Raw genomic sequence first — 8,254 nt, 5'->3', positions numbered from 1 at the left:
TACTATCACCTCACAACTAAACTACTGCTATAATCTTTTGGTTTATCAACCTACACAGGATTCTCTCCAGGATATTCCACTTTCTATTAGTTGCCAAAGGAATTGTCCTAAAACCCATATGTGCTCAGGTTGTCTTCCCACTGAACACACACCAAACCTAGCTATTACCTTCATGATGAAATATAAAATTACAACTTATAATAACCTGGCCCTATGTGCTATAATATAATTTTCTTATTTCTTTTTCCTTTCATATTCTACATGGTACACTGGGCTCTTTGTTATTCCTCAAACAAGATAATTGTATCTCTTAACTCACAAATTTTCTTTTTCCCTCTTGTTCATATAGTCACTCATTCCTATATTCATTGATTTATTTTTAAATTTTTATTTATTTTTTTAAATTTTCAGTTTGTAATACTTTCCCTTTCTTTCAATATCTCCCCCTCCCATTGAAAAGGAAAGAAATAGAATATCTATTCTGCTACGTAAAAATATCAAAATTATGTAATTTTCAAAGCTACAATATGCACACATATAAGACAAAATTTAATAGGGATCAACATAAAGCCTTACATGGAAGCCTGGTGTTTCAATTAAAATCATCTTCACAGGTATAAGTTGGAGAGTTTTAATAAAATGCAAATTCAGTATTTCTGAGAACTTATGTCATTGCAGCTTCTCAAATGAAGACAATCATAGACTGAATAAATTGCAACTTAATGATTATATCTCTGTGTTCTAATTCATTCAGCCTGCATCTAGCTTATTGTATTTAATTCTGGATGTCACAGCTTTAGAAAGCCATTGACAGATTAGAGTATGTACAGATGAGGGGATCTGTTAATCCAAAGCTATCAAAGACCTTGTCAGAAGAGGCTGGAAGGGATTGGGTGAAGGAACTATGGGGTTTTAATCTGAAAGAAAGAATACTTAAAGAAGATATTATACATTGCTATCTTCAATTATTTTAAGAGCTCTGATATAGAAGAAGGAATAGATTTATTTTTCTTTATGGCCCTAAAGAGCAAAACTGAGAGCAATATGTAAAGCTTCATAAAGGTAGATAAAGGAAGAAAGAAAGAAAGAAAGAAAGAAAGAAAGAAAGAAAGAAAGAAAGAAAGAAAGAAAGAAAGAAAGAAAGAAAGAAAGGAAGAAAGGAAGGAAGGAAGGAAGGAAGGAAGGAAGGAAGGAAGGAAGGAAGGAAGGAAGGAAGAAAGAAGAAAAAGAAACAAAAAAAGAAAGGAAGGAAGGAAGGAAGGAGGGAAGGAAGGAAGAAAGAAAGGAAGGGAAGGAATCAGGGAGGGAGGAAGGGAGGAAAGAAGAGAGAAAGAAAAAAAGAAGGAAAAAAGTAATAACAACAAGGTGGTACAGTGTATGGAGTGCTGAGCTTAAAGCCAAGTCCTGCCTTAGCTATTTCTTAACTTTATGGCTCTAGGAAAGTGACTTAACTAATCTCTGTTATCCTCAATTTAATCATTTGTAAAATGGAAATAATGCAAGAACCTACCTTACAAGGTTATTGTAAGAATCAACTGATTCTTATAAGATTCTTATCATAATCATTTTTATTATAAGATTCTTATATCTTCAGAATATAAATTATGAAAATCTATAAATTTGTGTCACATTCTCTGGGAATCCAAGAAGTTCAGACTAGTTGCCCACCTCATATCCAGCTTAGAAAACAAAGTTTTCACCATATGTAATATATATAATGGGAATTCACCTTCAGAAAACTTTAATGGGAACACATTTTAGAAGTCTCTTATTTTCCTTATTCATGTAAATGTTATTCCCTTCTTTCCTAAACTTGGTCAACTCTAAAACATATGTCACTAAAGAGTGAAAAATAGCTTGATTAATATCACATATGTTATATACATACATGTGTGTATATATATGTTGTGTATGTACATGTATACATACATATAGATACAAATATCTGTATTTGTACTTAAAGTTAGGTGCTACTTCTGGAGTTTATGGATTTTTAAAACTATTAACATTTAATTGATTTTCTTTGTTTACTTTATGCAATAGAAAACATCATTTTGAGGCATCTATAGATTTTACCAGACTGACACAGTGGTTCATGAACAAAATGGTTAATAACCCCTTAATATTTACTACTCTGCTATATTTCTTAGCAAAAATGGGTAAATAAACAAGCCCAAAAAGACTAGTGTTCTTTTTTTTAATAGCATCATCTCAAAATTAACAATTTCTGCTTGCCTCTAGAAATAGCCAAAGTTGGACTACATGGAAGGCTATTTGCAGTGTACTGTGTCTCCATCTTTGAGCTCCTATGATATTTCTCTTCTTAAGCTGATATTGTAATGGATCCAGTCATTTATGCACATGTTCACTGACAAAATATTTAATTATAAATATACTTTAATTATAATAATACTATTGTTTGATTTGTTCATATAATTTAGGTCGTCTGAATATTGTGGAACATAAGTTTCAGTATAAATGCATTTGATATTATTGGAAGTAATTTTTTTTCCTTTTTGTCTACTCACAATAGTATTTCTAATTCATCAAAATTCCATGTACAAATGGCGCCTACAATCTAGAGCTCTCTTCTCTCCCTTTTAAGGAAAGGATTTTGACATTAATCCTATAAGATTCAATCCTTGGAGCCTGTTTCTTAAATAAATTAATTTCTCTTCTCTGACTCTAGAGATATAGTCTGGAGGAATCTGCAAAATAAATCTTGGGTATAACTTCTATTTAATTTTCCAAAATATAGGTAATAAGCTCCCATATAAACACCTAATTTACAGTGTAGACATTGGGTAGGTAGTTTATTTTATTTCACCTACCATAGGGAATGGTCAAGATACAAGGATTCAGGTATCCTAAACAAATATGGAAACATAAAACAGTCTAACCCACCAGACTAATTAGACCCTAAGCTTTGAAGGTAATCACATACATCAAGTTTCTGAATAAACTATTTCATTTTTCATAGACCATTTTCTATTTTAAAAAATACAACACAAGACAATAACAGGTTTGAGTAAATCTAGTGTTCCTGTTCTCTCATGACATGGTTTTTAATATTTCAGAGTCATATACAGTTCCTGGTACTTTTCCTCCAATAAGGATATTGTTAAGGAAATTTTCTTCTAGAGGTTGATATTCAATTTTCCTATTGGAAAATGCACCATCTTTTAAAAATTCTAGGATTTGTAAAGAAATTTTAGTTTCAGAAAAGAAATAGAAAGGCAAATCAGAAACTTGAGGTCCTTAAGAGACAATTCCCACTGCTTCTACCAGTCATCAATTTCTGTTTTCAAGTTGAGAAATAAAAAAACTCCTTCATCTTTCTGCACTGCTAGCAGGAAGTTCTAAGGACATAGAAAGGAAACGGGCCACTTTACAACTTGCTTGTATAAACCATGTTCAAAGACAGTTGATTTTTGTTTGCTTGTTTGTTTTTCCTCATCAGATGGACTTCACTTCTATCTTCCTGAATTTCAGTTGTTAATCATTTTGGAGACAATCTTTCATGCTTGTTATCCATGGAAAGCTAATTGTGTTCTTGTGCTAGGGTCCATGTATGACTCCATAGGAGGTGCCCTTTTAAGAAAGATTCACAACTTTTAATCTCAATATATTGGGACAATCATTAAATTGATGAGGTGTTTTCTATCAGTACAATATTTGCTATCTCAGAAAGTTTGACCAAGCTATAACTTCAATTACTGAGACATTTCATGGGAACCTGTGGAGGTAAGAAAAGTTTCATTTGGCCTGAGCTAGTCCTTCACTGACTCCTAAGTGGCATGTGCTCAGTCCCAAAAAAGTAAATGACATTATTTTTTGATATTCTCAAGCTTGTCTTTTGGGAAAAACTAAACCTTTCACTACTCACTGACCTGGAGTTTACATTTATTTCTAAATACACAGGCACATAAACATAAGTATATAAACAAGCATGTATATTATGAAAGTTCTAGTAGATTGATATCTAAAATAATTAGCAAGAATGCAATAAAACAAAATAAGGGAAAATAATAGAACTGGAGGAGATATCTATAAGCATGCAATCTAATACTTTCATTTTTATAAATGAGAAACATGGGCCCCCAAAAGTTAACTTGTCCAAAATTTCAGAGGCATTAATTATCAGATGTATAATTGAAACTCAGATTGACTCTATTAATTTTTCCATTTTGTCATTCTAATTCTCCCAATAGGTCTTCTAGAACTGATGTTGAACAAAATTAACTGCAATCAGGAGAAAAACAAAGTTTTATAGGTGATAATTTCTTCCATGGATAATTCCCACAGACAGTTCAAAACAAAATGTGCTTCCAAACACAGTTTCTCCAATGAATTCCTGCAAATAAAGGAAAATCCAAATAGAAGTTCCTAAAAGATTCCTGCCAGACTTTTTCCTATGTCCTTTTGGTAAGTTACTAGTTGCAACTTCAAAGTAGAGTCCCTATTCCATAATTATCTATGTCCTATTATCTCATGTAGTTGGGAAACTCATCAATTTGATCAATATATACTTGACCATTCTTCTCCATCAATAATTTGTCATGGCAGCTAATGAATATGAAAATTTATGACTTTTAAGTAATATGTTATATTTATATTGCTGGAAGCTCCTCCAGTCCTGAGTTTACAATTAGACACCAAACTAAATAAATAAAATTAAAATTTCAGTTTCAATCTCTGACTCATACCAACTTTTCTGTGGCCCTGCCTTGTCCTGTATTAATGTTTGCATTGTCCACAACTACATAGCATTGCACTTAAGAGTTTTCTGCTGTTGTTTTTTACTGTTATTTCTTTCCCTGGAAGGTCAAGAATATAGAAGACAGAGCATGTTCATCCTTTAGCTCTGAGATGGACTGAGATTACCGCTTTGCATGTTTTTGTTATTAAATAGTCTAAAATTCAACTTGGTTTGATATTAAGGTCAGAACCAAAGACATTTATTATTAAAAATAAAAGATAGAAATTATTTGCAAGCCTCTGGTCATTTCCTATGTTTCTTATGTTAATACCTGATGTGGAAGCATTAGACCATTTCTCCATAGGTAAGGAATAAGAAATTTTGAGAAATATTAAGTATTGCTGATAATATTAAAGTGCTGAAGGACAGGACTTTCTACTCTTGACATGTTAAGAAAATCCAGTGTTAGTGGTCATCAAATCCACAAATTCCCAGTGCATTCTCATGTAGTAAATTAGGTCATATTTTTCCTGACCTAAAAACAAACAGACAAACAAACAAAAACCTAAAGCACACTCCCTAGTACTTTGACTACTCATTTCAAAGGGATTCAAATAATAAATGGCATTCATATAGCATTTTAAATTTTGCCCAAAAAAGGGCATATCATCTCAGTTTGAACCACAACACCATAAGCAGTTATTGAAAGTATTATTCTTATTTTTCACAAGAGAACACCAAGTTTTGGAGAGATTAAGTGATTTACTTGTGGTCACATGAATAAGGGTTAAGAGAAAAGGTCTAAGCTTTTTAGTATCTCTGACTGTCTACTAGTATAAATGTGTCTCCAAGATATTTTCAAGTAGAGAACCATTTGTGAAATAGATCAACTCAGTTTTAAATTTTAAGCTATTCTACACTTAAATAAAGAGAATTATCAACCTGTCACTTGTCTCAACACTAAAGAAGAGGCCCTAAATTGTCACTATAGAGGTTATAAAATTTAAAGTGAGTCATTAGAATTTAGTCTTGAAAGATCATCATTAATTAAAGGACCATACTCTGTTAAGTGCCACTCACAAAACAGACACACTTCTCTAAATGTCATAAATGAACATTGAAGTCTTAAAGTCTTTATTGACTAATAACATTATATTCTTCCAGGGCTTCCTAAGCAGAAAATGTATAAGAATTTGTTTTCTTCCCTCTTAAATTTTTATTTACATTTTCTTTCAGCTTGAAATAAGAAGATATGAAGGGGAGGCCATTTGTGTGAGCTACTGTTTGGCTATGTGATCCTGCATTGCTCAAAAACATACACAGTTGAAGCAAAATATGTCTATCTCCAACCTGTTTCTCTACCTTATTAGGCAGAGAATTTGGGATCATTGATAAATAACTTTAAATTGTATATCAGTGGGCTAGGAAGGTTGGGACTGTATTCCAGTAAATTTCCTTCATTCTGATTCATTTCTCTTACTTATCTTTCATTTTCATTGAAATTACAGAAGACAAATGAGAGACTGGAAAGAGCAGACCTGATGATGTGAGAATATATTAGCTTTTTTCCCTTTCTTGCCCCACAATTTGTTTAACTTAAGGTCACTTTAGATAAGCTTCTGTGGGAAAAAATGTTTTGAAAGAAGATAAAAGAATCTTGTCAGAAATGAAAGAAGAGGAGACTGATCTAGGCAATCAAAATAGATGTGGGACAGAAATAGAAATGGATGAAGAGACAGAAAACAATCAGGGGAAGATGCCTTTTATTGTAGCCAAAGAAGTATGAAGTTAAACAGAGAAGAGGAGTATAAAAAATTAGGAAAGAGAATCCTGAAACCAATTCAAAAGCAATGGCAAGGAGAAAATAAAGAAAGGGGGAAATTTAGATGTTAAAATAAAATAATGAAGATAGGACCATGCTTGATTACAAACAAAATCTCCCCTTATTTACCCTTTTAAAAAATTCTGGCTCTCTCCCTCTTGGCTCAAGATACAGGGGCTAAGTTAGCAAAGGACCTGTTTCTATTCTGGTTGGCATGGAATTGTTGACATAGTCCATTTTCTACCTGTGCCATTTGTTCCACTTTTAGAAGATTGATGATCCAATTTACAATAGTTCATCATATTAACACTAAATAGTGCTGACCGTAGTTTGACTGCCCACTGCAATTCAGAATTCTCAAACTCAAGAGATCTACTAATCTCAAGTAGCAAGGAATTTACAAGAATGTGCTAAACTCCTAATCTCCACTATGTCAAAACTCTTTCCCCAAATGTCTAACTTCTCACTCCTTAACTTTGTGTCTCATTAGTAAATTATAGATTTTCAGTTATAGTGGGAGGTGTGTGTGTGTTTGTGAGAGAGAGAGAGAGAGAGAGAGAAAGAGAGAGAGAGAGAGAAAGAGAGAGAGAGAGAGAGTGGGGGGGAGGGAGGGAGGGAGAGAGAAAGAGAGAGAAAGAGAAACAGGCAGACAGAGAAAGAGACAAATAAAGCATAGGAGAGAGAGAGAGAATATACCAATTTATATGAATGATTCTTTTTTATCATTTTATTCATAATGAAGAAATATACTTAATGTAACTATGATTACTTACCAGGATATCCTATACAATACATTATAAATAAGGTATTGCATAAGAAAAATATGTAAAAAAGATATCATCGATGAAAAATATCTGTAAGGGGATTTATGTAGAAGGGATAGCTTTTCTGTTGAACTAATAATCTAACCACTTCAAGCAAACTAGAGGAAGGCTTTCATCTTGTTATATAGGCTTCATATGGTGCATTCACTGGAAAATAATGAGTCACATTTTACAGGCAAGTATAGATAGGTTGATAAAGTTTTCATTGTTGGGAATATTCACATTGGTGAGATCACAAATCCATTATATTAAACAAATATCATCAGTAATTATAAGCACTTGTTACCTTTTCTCATCTTGTTTCAAGAAGAATGAATACTAAAAATTAGGAGGTATATATTCTGGTCTTGTCTCTGTCACTTACTAGCTAAGTGTCCTTGGATACCTTTCTCTAAGCCTCACCTAAAAAATTCAGAAGTTGAACCAGATGAACTCAATAGCATCCCTTCTGTTTTGAAATGCAATGAAATTAAATTATTTGCTGTATTTTTCTGACTCAGCATATGATATCTTGAGTCCTTAGAGGGTACAGCAGTGATTCTTCTGAATATTGTCTGATGTAAAAGAAGTACTAAGTTAAAATCAATATATAACAAAATAGATATTAATGTAGGGACTTGACAAATCATCATTTTAGAGATATAACTTCATGCAGATCTTTCTTCCTCATTAAGGTAAGAGGTTTATTTGTTGTTGTTTTTGGGGGAATGGACTTCTTCCCTCCAGAAGAAGAAAGTTTCAAAGTATGACTCCCTCTCTTTATCAGAAATTTTATCATAGCACTTAGACTTTCTTACTTTTGATTTGAAATGAAAACAGCTAAGTCCTTCAGTGTGCAAAAAACAGTACAGATTTCTTTTGATGTCTCCTGCCTCTCCCACACCAAATCTTGAGCTGCTATCCTTTATT

This window comes from Antechinus flavipes, chromosome 5, assembly GCF_016432865.1.
Source record: "Antechinus flavipes isolate AdamAnt ecotype Samford, QLD, Australia chromosome 5, AdamAnt_v2, whole genome shotgun sequence".
Classification (NCBI taxonomy): domain Eukaryota; kingdom Metazoa; phylum Chordata; class Mammalia; order Dasyuromorphia; family Dasyuridae; genus Antechinus; species Antechinus flavipes.
Note: the sequence above shows the minus strand (reverse complement) of the source record.